General features: G+C 44.2%; 1 protein-coding gene across 1 annotated transcript in view; it reads left to right on the top strand.

Moving 5' to 3' along the window:
• KIAA1462 (KIAA1462 ortholog) overlaps positions 1–18,727 on the top strand; it is a 91,228-nt gene that overhangs the window by 8,293 nt on the left and 64,208 nt on the right. The gene's annotated exons all lie outside the window — the stretch shown is intronic.

Genomic DNA, 18,727 nt, shown 5'->3' with positions numbered 1-18,727 from the left:
GGGGGTACAGGGGGGCAGTGGGTGGCAGCAGGGATCGCCCTTTGCCCACCAGCACCCAGTGACCCGGGGTTCTTTTCTTTTCTTTTTTTTTCACAAAACCCGGGAGCTGGGGCAGCCATTGCTGGGCTGGCAGAGGTGTGGGGGATGGGCCTAGCTGATTCAGTGATTCAGCTGCTGCCAAATCTCCAAATCAGATTCGACCAAATTGAATCGGGACAGTGGTTCAAATATTCACATATTCTCTCTCTTTTCTGACTTTGTAAGCCAGATCCTCTAATCTGGGTTGTCTGTGAGTGGCACAGCTCAGACGCTAGGGCAGGTGTACAAATGTGTGTTTAAGCCACATAAAGGATCTGGGGACCATATATCTACTAAACATAAGACCATTCCAAGAAACAGCTTAGAGTATTCTTGTGACTGGTCTAAGTTATTCAAAGGGATGTTTCAGGACAGCAGAGATAACCAAGGCATGGGACACCTTATTTTTCTCCAGTCCTGTCCCCTATACCATAGCCTAGGGAGGAACATGGCATACAGGCATTTATTTCAGCCCTACACCATACAGGATTTGCTAGGGTAGTCAGGTCTGTCGGTTCAGTGGCTTCATACCAGGAGACTGGCACAAAGCAACCACAGCTGGCTCCAGAAACTCTGTCACTTTACTATCTAGTGGGTTGAGGTCGTGGGCAGAACTCGAATTTTGACAAGAGGGATGGGATGGCGAAGTGCATCATCACATATACGACACATTTTCCCCCCAGTTAAAATAAACTAGAAGCTTTACTAGTATGCTAGGGGCCTAGGGCTGTATTATTCAGTTTAAAATTGGAAATAAATAAATAACTTAATTGGAATGAGTGAAGATAATCTGCAGGGCTGTAAAATAGAAGCTTTATTACCAAGAGCAGCCAACAGACAGCAGAAGTGCAGAGCAAAGGGTAGCTTGATTTTTAAAAGGAGAGGACCATTAACACCCATGGAATAAAGAGTTTAGAATGGATCAGGTAGACTATTATGTGCCATGAAGTTGATTGACTCTCTCAGCAATGCTGCTGCCACTGCCAGGTATTTGGTTTTAAACTTTGGATGGCACAGGAATCAGAGAGGTGCAAGTGCACCCCTGCCGACCCACCGTGGATCTATCTCTGGATGAGGGGTTTGTTCAGGAGACTACTACAGAAGGGATTTTGTCTTTCTCTGCTGAACATTGTTGTTACAACAATCTTCACCTTCCAAAAATAGTTTTCTGTATTAAAAATGCCATATTAAAGGCTTCATGTTACTGTAACACAACCACTAATATAGGTGTAAATCTGTGGCTGTGAGACTAGAAAGGAGCCCTGCATTTTAGGGTTAACACAGAAAAAAACAACTCATAAGACAGAATTTGTTTTTATTGCCCTGTGCTTCTGTTCAGAGGACTGAATACAGGACTGTTATCAGAATAGAACAATAGCTGGCCTTATTCTGGCAGAATAGGGTGGATAGTTAGATGACTAATTACTAGACTCCCACTAAAAATGTGCTTTAGATACGTGCTTTCATTTTTGTGCCGCAGACACTCTTTCCACATCTGAAACATGAGGCAAGCTGAGACCTGGTCCACACTGTAGCATATTGTTTAAAGGAGAGGAGGCCTGTAGAAGGCAAGAGTTCAGGAAGTTCAGAGAGTCCCATTACTAGGGATGGAAGAATCAGGAAGGGAAGGAGCAGTGAGGAACAAACCATGGGACATGAGACACATGAAGGGAATTTTGCTTCAGTTCTTAACCGATGTGATCTGGACAATGCAAATTTGGATGTACATGCAGACTTGAAGATCATAGTCTCTTCTTGAGAATACAGAAATCTGGAGAAATGAGCAGCAACCTAGGAGCGCAAGGATTGTGTGAGGATGATCATTCTTTGCACTGCTTAGTCATGCCTTCCCTTCAGGGAGTCGGTTCTTGATTTTTCAGACATGCCGAAGTTCTGTTCAGATCAGTGATGAAATTATCTATGCTGATAAGGACTCTCCAGTAAATTTGTATCCAAAGACAGATTCAAGTTCTGATTTTGCACACACCTATATTTTGGGCTTATTTCTAAAAATAAAATTTATCACTTGCCTGAAAATTGCCTAGGTAAACTATAGGGAAGAAAATCTAATATGTGCATGCCTCTAATGTCAAAAGCACTGAGGTTTTGCTATTGGGTAAAACCTCTAGAGATGCATTCTTTTTTCCTTAGGGATGCAGTCCTTGAGCATAGCATAGTCTCATTCTCTGTTCTTGCTTTCTCTCTTGTTTTGCAGGTACTGTAGCTGGCTGTTTAGGTTGTCATTATGTTCTACCTTTAGGAAAGAAAGCACCTCACTTTGTTAAAGCTCTGATACAGTGTGGTGTTTGCACTGTGCTATGCTACACTGCACACAGATAACTCCAGCCCTGTGGCTAAAGGGAACCAGAAATACCGAAACCCCAAAATCTTGTGATTGCCATCCCTGTACTGCATGCAGACCACAACAGTTAAAACAAAAAAGGATTTAGAACTTCCAGCCCATCTAGCATCAGGGCGTAACCATCTTGCCAGTATCAAACTGCTGCCATAACACATGATGGAGCATGAATTGACATACTTCCCTTCATCTTCTCCTGCACACACAGACTGATGAAGGGCTGCTATATTATCCATTGTAAGCTGGCTATTTGCACAGGACAGTATTCACACTAGTGGGCTAACTTCTGAGCTTATCAGTGAACAAGCTCACTGATTTAGACAAAGCTGAAGATGTATGTCTATGCAAAACGGCCTTTGATTACTGTGTATTCAACATCACTACAATCACTCATATCATATCAGTTATATGTCTATACAAGGGCGAGGGGGGGACAATTATTTTGGCTGGAGGACTGCTTAATGAGGTTTGATGAGCTGTAGCCCCACTCCTTGACAGTTGCCCTGCCCCCTGGTCACCATATTGAGATCTGAAGTCCTGTCCCTGATCTTTGCCACCAGAAGTCTCTCCCTTTGTCCCCTGAAATACTCATTTTGAGGGGAGGGTTGCCATCTGAACAAGAAAACAAAACAAATTGTATACTAGAAGTCAAACATCTACTATAACACATTTCAATTCTAACAGAAAAAATATTTTTGTCATGATTTGCATTTGTGTAATGTATATAGGGATGACTGAATAATAGGTAAAAAATGAAGTCTTACTCTTATATTGTGGTGGGGGGGTGTTTGGGGCTGGGTATGTGTGTATGTGTAGGTGCATGTGGGGTTTATGAGAGGTTGTGGCTGTGTGTATGAGCAGGGTATAGGGTATGTTGTAGGGTGTGTGGTGGGGGGGAGAGAGGGTGGGGGAATGTGGAGATCCCCCACACAGAACGCCAGCCCGGGCCATGGCACCCCATCCCCACCAGTGGCGGCAGCAGGAGTTGCAGGATCTCATGGTCTGTGCAGGTGCAACTGCCTGGCAGTTCATGGCTTCAGCCAGAGCTGCACATGAAGGCAAGGAGTGCATCAGGCCCCTTTGTTGCATGGGGCTCCACATGGAACACGTGTAGCTCCTAGCACCCATGTGCCACTAAGACAAGCCCTGCGTGAAAGAGCCAGCCGCCACCATGGAAGCAGGGGTGGGACTCCCGTCCACTTCTGACAGAGTCCTGGCAGCTGCATGTGGTGGTGAAGGTAGCCCGGTCCATTGTGCAGGAGGGCTTCCCCCAGTGGCACGTGAGTGCTGAGAGCTGCACGGAGCCCTGTGCAATGAAGGCAGGCCAGGCTAACTTGGTGGCACTCCTTACCACTATGTGCAACTCTAGCCAGAGCCACATGCTACTGGGTGGCAGTGCCTGCATGGGCCACGAGCACCCCGAGTGCCCACTGCCTGCCGCTGCTGCCACTGGCAGTGGGGATTGTGCACCATGGGGGGTAGTGGGGGTGGGTCCCACAGCCCCCTCCCTTCCTCACCCCCACACCCTACCCACCTGAGCTCCATGCTCCCCCTGCCCTGGGCGTGGGCTTGGCACTCTTGCCAGCCCCAGCCCCAGCCCCAGCCCCAGCCCCAGCCCCATGCTCCCCCATCCCAGCTGCTTCCCTAGCTGCTGCCTGGAACCAACACTGCAGCAGGGGCAGGAGGAGGAGTAACTGGACGCCAGGGAAGATGTGTTGGTCTCCCAGCGGCTGCAGCAGTGGCAGCAGCCCTACTGCGTGCTGGCAGGGCCTGGGCCCTTCTGCGCACCAGGGTGGGAGTGAGGTGCATGGGCTGGGTAAGTTACAATGATGGCCATCTGCAGGATGGATGGAATTGCCTAGTGTGCCTTATTTAGCCCGTGAAGCATATTTTGCCCACCCTGGATCTGTGCTAAGTTTTGAGACATTAGATTTAATATGTAATTATCAATATAGTAACTTTAAAAAACACTATTATTTAATCAGATAGTCTTTCCTTCTTTTTTAGTCCATAATGGATCTCCTTCTCTCTCAAACACAGAAGGATATGATTTTTAATGCATCGAAACTGTTTAGGTTCAGCTGGTATTATAAAACCTTCCTTTACTAGGAATCCTTTAAATACTTACCCAAAAAATGGCCACTCAGTCACTCATGTTGATACCTACATTGTTTGAACACCTGTCACCTCAGTCTTCATAGGCAAGGTAAACCCCCAGACCTGGCAGTATAGTCTGGGGAGAACTTGAGCAGCCAACAGTGGCAAAAGAACAGGTTGGGGCTATTTAGAAAAGCTGGATGTCTACAAGTTCAGGAGGCCAGCTGTGATGAACCCCAAGGTGCTGAGGGAGTTGGGAAATGGGATTACAGCGCTTCTGGCCATTATCTTTGAAAACCCATGGCGATTGTGGTGATTCATGACAAAGTTGCTGTTAGATGATTATCACTCAAGGCTCATGGTGTTTGCTTCAGTGTGTTAGGTACTCTATAAACACAGAACAAAAGGACAGTCCCTGCTCCAAGGAGCTGATCAATTGAATCCTTAGAGCATGACCATTAGCTGCTATGATCAGAATGCAAATTTACTTTTGGTATTATCAATACCCAGGGATTAAATTCTTTAATAATTTCCAGGAAGGAGAATTTTTTTTATCCAGACATCATTATCACTGAAAGCATGCATGGAGGCTTTTATTTTTCTTTCAAAGTTAAATGACCTATCTTGCACATTTTCACAAAGCTAGGTGAAAAATGCACCTAATATTGGTTTTAATTTAAATAACTGACTTTTAACCAAAATCTATTTTATAATAATCTTCAAAAAGGGCATCTGCCTAGTGTAAGACTTTCAAATATTTGGCCCATGGACTGGATTCAGTTTGCAGAATTGTTCCATCTGGCCCACTGGTAGTCTGGTGGGCTACCAGAAGTTGGTGGGCATGGCCACCGGAGCATAGCCTGCCACAGAATTTGTGGTTCCTGGACCCCAGTGGATGTTTCCATTGGTGGCAGGGGTGCAAGTGAGGGTTGTTTAGATACTTCTTGCTTGTCCTGTGGCTGCTCATCCCTGGATCGATGCTGCTGCCCCTTCCTGAACCCCTGGATCCACATTGCCGCCCAGTTTTCAACTCATGCTGCCATCTGTTCCCTAACCTGTGCAACTGCCCACTTCTGAACCCATGCTGATGCCCAATCCCTCAAAGGCACTGCTGCCCACTCTCTGACCCACACCACTGCCCACTCCCAGCTCTGCTGCTCATCCCTGCACCCACAGTGCTGGTCCTGAACTCACTATAGCTGCTGCTGACTCCACACATCCAACCGAAGAGGAGTTTTGCAGTCTGGATCAGGTGAGTTTGATGCTCCTAGTCTAGTATTTTTTTCCACATGACTGAAACATCAGAACTGAACTGCAGACTTAGTAATCATAGTGTTTTCTTCTGTGTCTGTGAATAGAATCAGGGATGGCATATGTCAAAACGTTCCAACTCAGGTTGTCTAAAGGGAAGCTCCTATGTAAGTGGTATAATTTGCAAAGATATTTAACATTCACATGGGAAAGGGGCAAGCATCCACAGCTCCCCACCCTTTAATTTTAGGACACTCATTTAGTTGTCTAAATATAGATGTAGGTGCCTAATTCGGGGCACCCACACATTAATAATTTGATTATAATTTTGAAGTTTCCTTAATTTTGATTGCTCTAACTTCACCTGTCTGACTTCAGCTGGAGCTTGTGACTTTTTTGGGGAGGGGTGGAGTTCAGGGTTGGGGGGCACAGAATGTAGTTCACTTCCTAGTAATGTTTAAAGAATGTGCCAGACACCCAGGCAAAACAAACCTTACAGTATTTTTATGAAAACAGACCTAAAGCATGTGCTCGGCAATTCACTTTGAATCTTTCAAATGTAAAAAACACATACTATCCAAAATTAAATTATTACAATGTTGTATGTAAACCAAGAACTAAGTGTGCATCTTCAGATATGAATGCATTTCTATCAGTTTATTTAATTTACTGTCACCTACTCCGTAGCAAGTTTTGCTTGAATCAGTGCGCTAAAAATCAAGTCAGATGGAACTGCCTGGACAGGAGGTTTTCTTAAGTCTTTGCTCTGTCTTCCATTATTTTACTTCTGCCATTTTCTTCCATCTTGGTGTAAACACTGGGACAAAATCTAGTTTGCCAGCATAGATTTAAGGTGGAAATTGGTCTCTTGATGTGGAAATTGTTAAAGGGAGGAACTCACAATTACGTTCGATCGCCAGTAGTTCAGCTGGTTCTTGTTTTAGGCTCTGAGTTGGTATTCATTTCTAAAGAATAGAAAGAAGCCATGGCACCCCTCTCTCGTTATTTGATCTGGTCCTTTTGTGATGCCATATCTTTACTGTTAATTACATCAAGCCAGATTTCCACTGAGACCATGACAGTAGTACCATCAAACAACAATCTCTCAAGTCCCTCTGAAACCTTCATTTGCCTTTGTAAGCTTAGGGCTTCTCAGTAGAGTCCCTTGTGTGTATAAAATGTATGCTGTAGTTTGATCAAAGTCGTTCCTGACCTGGGTGCACAATTCAGCACACTTCTGATAGTTTTGAATTAAAAAGACAGTCTGTTCTGAGAGCTCCAATGAGCATTACCAGGCAAGTTTCAGTATCAGTCACGTTTTTCTGGTCAACCGACAGGAAGCTGCTGACAGCTAGAGAAGCATTGCGTTTCCCAATAAAGTTTAGGATGGAATGAGCTTTCTCCATGTGGTTAAAAGAGTAAGCTAAAATTCTCAATGGATTTAATAGAAAAATATTTTTCCTGTATGGACACTTGTATCCATTATCCAATTATTCATCATGTTTAACCAAGCATCTACTGAGGTGTTGATTCTTTGGATTCTTCCTTTACTTTTCCCCTCTTGTTTTGCTAATCTAATAATGGACTTGTGACTTCAAATGCATCTGCAGGAGTGTATCCAGGGTGAACTGTTGCAAGCAGTTTTTCTTAAATTATTGTTTTGTGTTGCATTTTCTGAATAGTAGCAAGCTAACTGTTCTTTATTTTCAAGTTCAAATCTCTGCCTTTAAGTCATTTGTATAGCATAGCTCCTGGACTAAGCACTTACTGAATGCAACTGCTGAAACCCCAAATTTGCATCCTGTGAGAAAACATTAATATTTTGTACATTTGATTTTTATCTTCAGTGAGACCAAAACATCCAAATATGTAATTTTTTCACAGAATGGAAAGTGCTGCAAAATGTTGATTTATAAATGTCAACACATTTAATTTCAATCCTAATCTGAAATGAAACACTTGGACATTCCTGGACTCGCATTCTATTTTGCTTCGGCTTGACATTGACTTGCGTCCCCCTGAGCTGACATGGTGCCTCCCGAGAGCTGCAGTTAGATGCCCTCTTCTGCTGTATGGCTCCCTAGCCAGACTGTATCTCCCATGATACACTGAGCTCTTGTGACATGCATGGTGCACAGTAGTGGTTTAGTGACGGGCAGAATGGACAGCAATGGGAGCTGTGCACTTCAAAGAATAAGACCATTTGAATTTATGTTCATAACTTTAAGTTTGAAATGTTTGGGCTAGGAGCTCAATCTAGAAAGGGATTTGGATGTTAAGATGCTGAGCATTGTAAAGCCGGACCTTAGTCCTGAGGTAAAAGCCTGGGGAGTAACTCTGAGAGAGACAGAGAGAGGTGCTTAAGAATCTGTGTAGGCTGAAAAGCAAGCAGAGAGCTGCCTCAGCAAGTGAGGAAGAAATGCTGAGGAGAGGGGTAGAGCTAAGTCCCCACTTTCAGACATAGTGAAGTACCTGCTTCTGGTCTGGAACATGACGCCTCTCTCCTCCAGATTCTCAGCTCTGAGCACTCTCCTGGACTTAGCATGTATCCAGGTCATGAAAAGGTCCCACCCTCTTCCATCCATTAGCTCAGTGATCAGAACAGTCACTAGGGAAACAGGAGATCTGTTTTTAAATCCCTACTCTGTTGGATTTGGAAGAGGAATTTGAGCTTAAGTTTCTCATGCCCTAGGTGACTGGCCTTACCATGGGGTTATGGACTGAATCTCTCACTTTTTTTTAAGTCTTCATAACACAACATTCAATTTTCCATTGATATACAAATTCAAACAACTTTAACAGGAGGGGTTGACTGAGCCTTGCCCCTGAAACCAATAGTCTGTTAGTTAGAGCACTCCTTTGGGATGCGGGAGATCTGCTTTCATGTCCCTGCTCCAAATCCAGCAGAGCTGGGAATTGAAAACAGTTTCTCCACCTCCCAGCAGAGTGCTGTAACCACTGGGAATTGGACAGATGGATCCCCTCCACCACAAAAAAGTCCTGTTGTTTGCCACCCATCCCCTCCCCACATGCATTGTTTTTTGTGTGAAGCCCAATCTGGTATGTGCGCTTGGGGGATGCTTACTGCATCAGACTGCAAACAAGACAGGCAAGGGAATGCTTCATTTTAGAATCCTGTGCTCTCTGAGTACCAGAGGCTCTGCAGGGGTAGGTGGCAGCTGGGCAGTGGTTTTGAGGATTTTATTGAAGCCTCAGTGTTGAATGCAGGGGTCCAAAGTGACAGTCAACAGCTCTGCTCCTTTTGTGGATTCCAGAGGCACTTCCACTGCAGGGTCAGGAAGTTATGTTGATCACTGAGGGTAGGTGGGGGGAATGGAGTCTTACCTGCCCCAGTTTTCCTTGATCCAGTGGCAGCTGCTGCAGGGATCAGGATGCTGCAGCTGAGGGACAGGCAGGGTCCCCAGGGGCTGTTCCTGGTGTTCTTTTCACTCCCCATCCCCACGCAGGGCTGTGCCTCCCGTAGCAAAATTGTCCTGGAGAGGGGCATCATTTCATCTCCCTCCCCTCCAAATTATACCACTGGGCATTGGGCTGCACCTGCCATGGCAAATACTCTTGGAGGAGGGGTCCATATGTTGGCACCCAGGACTGGTGTCCCACTTGTCCTGGATTCAGCCCTTGGTGCCTAGAATTAGACATCCATAAATTGAGGTTAGAAACCAGTTAAGAAAAGTAGGTATCAGCTGCCATCAGCTTCATTTTCCCTCCAGGAAAATAGGTTACCTACTTCAAAGGAATGCCTAACAGCACTATGAATATGGAAATCTGTGTAGTCATACACATTATTAATTACTTTTATTTATTAACTAAAATACTATGCAGTCTTGGAACTAAACTTTCCAAATGAAAATGCAGACAGACAGACAGACAGACGCCTTGTTCTGTGAATAGCATCCGGCATCAATCATTGCACTATAAACTGTTTGCACAAAACCATGGGTATTTAATATCATATAACATTTTGTCAGTCAGATCAGTAAATATTTTGAATACCATAACAAGCTACAACTGTTCTAGCAAAGTATGTTTGGCCAGCTCAGAATTGATCAAAATAAATATTGGACCAAATCTTGCTTTGACTTTTCTCTGCATCGTCCTGCTGAGGCAAATGGTTTTATATAGTGTGTAGGATAAGATTTGGCTCATTTTGTGTTTTGGTTTGATTCTCCACCCTCTTTAGAACAAATCCATTGAAGTGGTTCACAAACAGGATGGCTTTCTCTAAGTTCCAAATCATGCGTTTCACTGGATCAAATCTTCATAATCATCGTTTATCCCAAATAAATGGGGCTGCTTCTGGCAAGACTTTGTAATTAGGGATGGATAGAATACTCTTCCTCAGCTGTGATTACAGTCTCAAAAGTTCAGACCTCAGTGTGTACTTAGATACACAGAGCAGACTGCAGAGTAAGAAAGTAGGTTTGGTGTGGATTTACACAGTAAGTTTGGCATAGATGGACCCATTGTACAATGAGACACCAGTTCTACCATCTTTCAACTCGCGTGTCCCTGAAGGAAGGCCAGACTTTTTCTATGAATTCAAGGAGTGTAGTTGTGAACTTATCACCTGCCAGTTTGATGGATAGGTCACGATGCTTTTGGGGTAGAACTCAGCTGTACATTGCAGTGTCTGACCTACTGTATGGCTTTGGTTGTTATTTTATAAAATATTGCTTGATATTTCCTTTGATTATTTGTTTTGTTTGGGGGGGGGGGCGGTTTCAGGGTTCATTAAATTGTACCAGTTCAATTCCCTGTACAAAAGGGATCATGCTGCAAACAGGAATGCTTAATTGAAACTGTCCGAGTCTTTCCAACAGGAATTTGTTTTGGAACTAAGTGGGTTGGGAGGAGGGGGAAGGGAAAGACCACCATGACTCAGTAAATGAACAATGTTATTGCAGTCTTTTTGTGGGAGGTAGGCTGGATAATCTACAGATAGGAACTGAGTCTGGCTCTGAAATTAATGGCAAAACGTCCATTAACTGTATAGTACAGTGTTGGGTTCTAAAATGTTACTTTAAAGTCTGATCTGAAAAACACCAGCTGGCACAGAACTTACTGTATCACTGTGAGTAGTGGCCCTATCACCATTGGCAAAATCGGGCTCTCATCAGTCCTCATCCTTAAGGCTCCAGTTCCAGGAAGCTCATAAGGTTTGGGTTAACCTTAAATGTGTCCTTAAGTCTCATTGATTTAAGCTTATGCTTAAGTGCCAGGCTGAGTTGGTTGTTTATCAGAGATGTAGTCACTAGCGATGCTCACTTAATTGGCACCTATGACTGGTCTTGTGGATTTATAATATTTAACAATATATTTCCTTTAATATTTGTAGTCTTTATTTTTGCTCTGCTGCCTTTGATACTTCTTGGTGTGTGTGGGTACCCGACATCTGACTTCTCTGTGTTTGCATGTGCATCTAACTAAATTGAGTGTCTGCAGTGGAGATGAGGCTGTTCCCATATAGCAGCATTCATGGTCTCTGTTACAGGGCTTGTCCAATTTAAATCAAACACATACAATATAGTAGACAGTGTACATACACGTAACCTACATAAAACACGTTGTAGATTCAGATGCCTAGAGCTGCCGGTCACTTTAGTTATCTGTTTTCTTATGGTGTATATGCATCTGTATGGACCTGCACCTTTGCTTCACCATGTTAATTAGGGATTGATTGTCAAGTTGTGGTCAAAAGAGAATGGAGAGAATTGCATGAATTTGTGCTATCCTCCTTCCTATCACTAAAGTGAGAGCAGGAGAAGAGTAGGAGAAAATATTCAGAAAGTAAGTGGAGTTAAAATGAAAAGGGTATTTTTAGCTGCTTAATGTATGGTAATAGAGCACATTCAACTCCTTTGTATTCACTTGTTAATATTTCTATTTGCACATGTTTGTTTCATACATGAGAATAGATTATTTTCTACTGTAAAGTAGGATATGCAGAAAAAGTGCAATTACTGCGCAATACAAATTAAAGGGCCCCATTTTTAAAAGAGACAAATTCTGTATTCAATTAATTAAAATTAACCTTGGGGTTACTTAAATACTACAGTTTCTGGAAGTTATTTACCTTCTCTGTTTGCTTGAGCAGAGATTCAGTGCAACAATATATGGCTGTAGATATGAAAGGTACTGGAGGCTCTCATAAATTTGGTCCAAGGTGTATAATTCTGAATGTGGAGCTGAATACTCAACTGTTGTCTGGTCTACTTTTTTCCTAATCAGGGGATGAAAGCCTTTGACCCTTGTCTCTGTGGGGGAGTCTTCAATTGGTGCAAAGCTGAAATAGTCAGTTCTTCCATCACCAGTCCCTCCAGTCTCTATGTGGGCAGCAGAGGAGAGGGTCTGGCTGTCCTCTATCTAATCTTGGTTATGTTAGCTCCTGGAGCTCATAGTCAGCTAGTTTATTTTAGAGCAGGCTGTGTGTGTAAGATTAGCCTTTTTGAGGCTGTTTTCCCAAATTAAGGCATTAGGGAAGTTTAGCTAATTGGGGCATATCCTTCTCTGTAGCAGTGTTCCTATTAACCAAATTCTATAACAGGAGGTTAAACAGAATGGGGACAGATTTGGCTTTTTTTCCCCTGAACCTGTCACTGGATTTTGGTCCACTAGTGTTTCCCTCTCCTCCCTCCCCCCTTCCTTTGAATATTGTCTCTGATTTCTGTGTCATAAGGGGAATATTGTCAGATCGCATTCACATGATGGGCAAGGCATAAAATCCTCTCTCTGCATCATGTGCTCTTGGTTTCCAACAACATAATGAATTTCTTCAAGCCCTCCTCATTATCTTGTTTTATTCTTTACTAGAAGGACAAAAATGCTGGTGACAAATGGCTTCATGTATCACATTTAATAAACTATTATTTTAATCTCACGAAACATATGGTTTGGGTCAAAGCCATGGAAAAATAGCATGCCTTTTAACACTAGTTTGCTGCCAGATAGCCTTAGAAAAAGTGCAGGAAAGAGACCTGGGCTAGGGACAGACTTTACACATAAACCAGTTTAAGTTATCAGAAACTGGTTTAAACCTGTAATAGAACAGAAATTCAGTGCACATAAACTGGTTTGAAAATGGCTGAAACTGGTTTGAGATAAACCTGGTTGAATATAGTATCGGACTTAACTGATTTGGGTCAAGCCAGTTTATGCAATGCCTGTCCCAGACCCCTTCCTGGTTTAAGTTAAACCAGACTCCTCCAGTATCCCGGCGTGCTCTCTGGGCTGGGCGGGGCTCTCTGCTCCACAGCAGAGCTGGCCTTTGCCCTCTACTCTCTGGCTACACCTTTGGCAGAGACTGCAGGTATCTGCCTGGCTTCCCTGCTCCACTCCTCCCTCCTCCCCTCTGCCTTACACAGAAACCTCTCAGAATTAGCTACATGCTGGCTATGGTCTGTGCTGTAGAAGACAAGGCAGACAGGACAGTGGTATATGGCTCTTTGGAGCTAATCAACAGGTCAGCTGGTAATGTCCCTCCATTCCTTCTTTGGAACAGGTTCTTTAAGAAGAGCTTGAACTCCTTTTGTTTTGCTGATGGAGTGATAAATGCTCCCTGGTGTGGATCTAAATGCTATGTAAATCCCAGCTGGCTCCCTTGCTGACCAGCAAGGGTGAGGCCCTCTCTAATCAGAGCATCCTGCAGGGTGCCTGGCCACTCCCCCCCCATTAGCACTGAAGAAAGGAAGGGAGGGTTGCTCTAGCACTCCCCAGCTTCTAGCCTGAGCCATTGCGGACATGTGCCTGCATGTCTTCAGTCCAGAGGTGATGTCTGTGCAGTTACAAACTGATTCAGCGTAGGCAGGTTAGACTAATCTTCAAAGATTGACTCAATTCAGGCCCAAACCAGGCCACTTATTTGTACTGTCTGCTTTTCTCCCATCCAGTCCTATCTGGTGACAAGGGTAAGAGGCTAGGTTTGAAAGAACCATGTTCCATTGTTAATTGTGCTAATGCCCTTACTAGAAAGGCATATAAGCACAGCAAGTACCCTACTTACCCAAAATGGCGGAACTCTGTGAAGGCAAGAAAGGTCCAAAATGCAGAAGAAATCTAGCAATTGTCTGCTTGGGGTGGGGTTGCCAGCAGTACAGGTCTTTTAATTTCTAATCTTTTAATTTAACTTTAACTATTATTTTTGTGTTACAGGAGCAACTAGAGGCCCCAACTGATATTGGGGCCTTGCTGTCCTGACTTCTGTATAAAGGCATATTCTGAGAGACTGCTATTGCCCCAGAGCATTTACTGACTAAATAGGCAGATGAATGCGAGGGGAGGGGAAGTAACCTACCCAAGGACAAAGCAGTTTATTGGCTGTGGCAGAAAACATCCCTACCCTTTAGGCTTTTCAGGGGAAGCAGGAAGGAGATTTCATACTGTTGGCTGTGTTGGGGCTCTGCAGTGCCCTTTGCTTTGAATGTAGTTCGGAGTTTAGGTGTTCAACCTATCCCAAGGCTGATTTTGCTTGGGGTTTCATCAGGGGTTACAGGGAGGTGGCAATTGCCTTTCTCCCTAAAAGAGAGTATTCACCAAGGCAATGGGCAACAGCTTCATTCTGCCACAAGCAATAGTCTCCAGCAATACAAGATCATTTTATCACAATCAGATCAGCCTCCCCTACTGAAGTACTCCATACATCTATTTTCCTTTCAAAACAAGCCCTACAAAGGTGACCCTCAGCCTGAGGGGTTTCTTATGCATTTGGTTATTAAAGTGCATCTTCTCCCCCACTGTATACCAATCCGGGATAGGAAGCTTGGTGCAAGGGGGGGTCAATAGTTTTCTAAGGCTAGAGGCAGACATTCAAAAAGCCTGAGCCTGAATTGATTCAATCTTTGCAGGTTAGTCTAACCTAGCTAGGCAGAACTGGTTTGTAATTGTACAGACCTCCACTCTGGACTGAAGAAATGCAGGCAGAGGCATGCAGTGGCTCAGGCTAGAATCCAGGGGTGCTAGAGCAGCCCTCCCTTCCCTTTGATAGTGCTGAGCTGAGGGGGGTTGTACCCAGGCCCCAGCAGGATGCTCTGATTAGAGAGGGGTGTAAAACCCCACCCTGCCTGCACCATCCGAGGCTTTTCCTGCCTCTGCTCAAGGGGTGGGAGTGTTGCCAGACCGCAGCCTTGGGCTAGTACTCTAAGGCAAAAGTGAGGTGAGGCTGCAGTGCATGTATCTGTTGATGATACTGAACTTTTCAATTTCCCACTGCCTGCTTCTTCATATTGTCTGCAAACCTAACAGGGCTGCGAACTAGCAGGGGACTAATAAAACCAGGCGGGATCTGATAATAGTGTTTATCAGCCCATCAACAAAACAAAAGCCTCTGTCATTAGTTCAAACTCTTCTTCAACAACTTTTTCCAAGGAAGGGAGGGAGGGACATTACCAGCTAACCTGTTGATTAGTTCCAAAAAGCCCTAAGCAGATACTGTTCTGTCTGCCTGTCCCAGTGAAATTGGAGACAGACACACACAGGCACCTCTCAGCATTAGCTAGCACACCACATTCCAGCTAGGGTCTGTGGGGCTGGGGTCCATGCTGTGGGAGATGGGAGGGAGGGAGTAGGGAATCCCTGCTTGAGCAGCAAAGGAAGCCAGGCAGACCCTGTGCCTGCAGTCACCCCCAGAGCTCTGGGTACCAAGTAGACGGGCAGGGCCTGCCTGTTTTCTGGAGCAAAGCATCTGGGACTCTGTTTTAACTCAAGCTAGGAAGGGGTCTGGGACAGACATTGCATAAACTGGTTTGATCCAAATCAGTTAAGTCTGATAATACATTCAACCAGGTTTATCTTAAACCAGTCTCACCCATTTTGAAACTATGCTCACTAAGCCTATGTTCTGTTACAGGTTCAAACCAGTTTCTGATCACTTAAACTGGTTTATGTGTAATGTCTGTCCCTAGACAGAAGGGTGGGAAAATTTTTCCCCTTCCTCTCTTTATCTAACCTGTAGGGTAGCAGTGGGACTCGCACTATCAGGATCCACTCATTTGAGGCTCTGGTAATGGTGCATCTGCTAGCTTTATCCTCATTTTCCCTCTCCTTCCCTAAAGCCCACTGCATCAGGATGCAGTGGACCTCCACAGAGCTGATTGCTATGTCCATGGCAGGTGACTTGTGTGCAGAATCACTAAACTTGGCCTCCGTTTCTCAACCCTTATAGCACAGCCAGCAATTTCTCTCCACACTCGCCATGGAGGGAGCATCAGAATTTCATCCTAAATAAAGGACACCTGCACAATTTCTCTGATTAACAGACTGTGGATTCCCAGGGATGCCAATGAGTCTGGCAGGGCAGGACTCAGCCACTGACCTTTTGAGTCAGTGTTAAAGTTCTCTCCACTTGTCTCTGGCTCATTTTGGACACTGACTGAGCCACAGGTGAAAGTCCAGTGTGAGTCTCCATTATTTTTTAGCTGTAGGGAAATAATTTATTCAAAGTTTCAGCTACTACTGTGGGCAACTGGAGAAAATGGTGTTGGTGGGAGGGAGGGAGCAGTGAAATGCCACTTGCTGATTTCCTTTGGCCCTGCATGTATTTTGAAGTTGCTTTCTTTACATGCAGGTTCTGAGGTAAAGGTTTGGGGGGCAGGGTGGTGGCAGAAGGAAGGGAGAAGAAGGAAGAAAGGAAACTGTGGTCTGACATAGCTGTTCTCTGAGCCACCATTTTTTATACTGAGAGAATGCAACTAATGACAGTTGCTACTATTTAGGGGAATAGGTTCCTAAGCAAAATCCTATGAGTTTGAAGTGATCCTTTTATAGGCATAAAGAGATGTTTCTGTATCCCTCTATCTTTTTATTTTTTTTCACTCAGACCTGGCCATTCAAACAGATATTTCCATAACAGTGCAGTGGAATTGGACACCCTGCTCTTGTTGTTGCTATTAGCGTTTGAGTATCCCACCAGTTCACCACAGGGATGCGTGCAGTGGAGGGCAGAATTTGGTGCTATACTATCCTGACCGGTTTTGAATTGGCAATGCCTCTTCACGTAATTGGAAAGTCAGAGTAGTATTCCATATGGCTAGACTGCTGCAGAACTTAAACACGAGCACTTTCCTATGATTAGCTGGGTTTTTTCTCAGTTCTTTAGTATTAGCCAACATGAATGTGATTTGTAACTTCCATGATCTGGGGTCAGATTAACTACTGGTTACACTGTATGTACCCTAGCACCAGAGAGCAGAACCAGGTCTTCCATCTCCCAAACAAGTGCCTGGGAGATGGACTTGTGAGTCCTTGATCACTGGACTTGTGAGTCATAGTCCCTTTTTCCCAGTGAATCTTGAATTCTTTCCTGCGAAGTGGCATGTGTTTGACAGGAGGAGTAGAATGTCTCCTGGCCCCAGAAATGACTATAGGATGGTGCATAGGATGCTTTCCTTGCACATGAGAAATGCAGAGCTTCAGTACTCTCAGGCTGAGAAGGTCATGAAATCCAGATTTCCCACACCTTGGGTGGGCACTCTGAGATCAGTGAACTCCTGGACTGAAGGGGTTTCTCCCATGGCTGTGTTCTGTTTTTTTTTAATGCAAGTGGTAATGGGCACTGTGTTCCACATAGAGCTTGTCCCTATTGTTATGGTGCAGCATGTTCTGTACGTGCTGATTGGACTGCCTTTTGTGGGAGAGGGGCAGAGGGATGCCTTGTCTAAGGAACCCAAATAAGGTTAGGCACGAGGTAGGTGTCTAGCTGTTCCACCCTGCTCAGATAACAGCACCTCCAGGCATGTGCAATAGCAGAACTTCAGCAACCAAGAGAACCTTGGTAGTGAAATTTAAAGGCACCTACAGATTTTAGGTCCCTAAGGACCAAACAGTAGTTTTGAGCATTACGTAGTTGGACACAGGTGTACACCTTATGTGCCTGAAGGCCCAGTAACAGGGCAAACTGACCAAGCCTGACAATGGGGTCCTCGAGCAGATCCCCACTTTGCTACTCTGTATGGAGTGCCTCCTGAACCAGAAGCAATGTAGCTTCATTTGTCTAGCTCTATGACTAGGCTAAATGGTATTACTACTGTCTATCCCATCCTCAGAGCCATGTGAAGGCACTTTGAGTTTGGGAAGCCCACCCAGAACAGCACAAAATGTTTGAGGGCATTGTCATCTGTCACAGTGCCCTCAAACACACATAGTATAGATACACCCTAAGTCATTTTGGGGATCTGAACCTAAGTGTTTAGCTGCAGTTCTTGAAATAATACTATGACCAGGTTACAGTTTTAAGAAGACCAACCCAGTCTTTAATTTATTCCAGTGTACTGTATAATCAAATACTGTGCTCATTGGAGGTGGTATTTTTGTACATAGTACAAAACAAGGATTTTACTGAATTCCAATAGCTGCTTACTGCCAGATGTGTATTATCTCATCACATACATATGCTGTGCAAAGATGCTGGTGCTAGAATTTTTCTTCACTGCTGTGGAGGCATGCCTGGTACCACCAGTTTGTGCTGTCATAAATAATAATCTGTCCAAGTGTCTTCCCTATCTAGTGCCAGAGGGAAAGGAAAGGACATACGTTCCAGATGCAACCTAACTAATGTCCATTTCCTCATATTGCATTCAAATTATATAATTTTATCTTGAATGAAACTTGGAATGGAACAATTCATGTACAATTAGATTAGATTTTATTTGCTTATATTTCTTCTATTATAATAATTTATGTGAAACTATAGATCCCTGAAGAAAGCGGTGTGTAATAAAAAAACCCCCACTAGTAACTCTTCCTACACAACTGGGACTCTTCCATATTTAGTGTAAGCGATTAATACACTGGTCTCTTTCATCAAGAGATCTGCAGTCTGATTTGCAGTCTACACCCTGATTTCATAGCTTTCATAGACATTAGGGCTGGAAGGGACCTCGGAAGATCATCGAGTCCAGCCCCCCGCCCAAAGGCCAGGAAGTCAACTGG

Source organism: Crocodylus porosus, unplaced genomic scaffold (assembly GCF_001723895.1).
Source record: "Crocodylus porosus isolate Cpor-Errol unplaced genomic scaffold, CroPor_comp1, whole genome shotgun sequence".
Lineage (NCBI taxonomy): Eukaryota > Metazoa > Chordata > Crocodylia > Crocodylidae > Crocodylus > Crocodylus porosus.
Note: the sequence above shows the minus strand (reverse complement) of the source record. Positions and strands in the feature narration are given on the sequence as shown.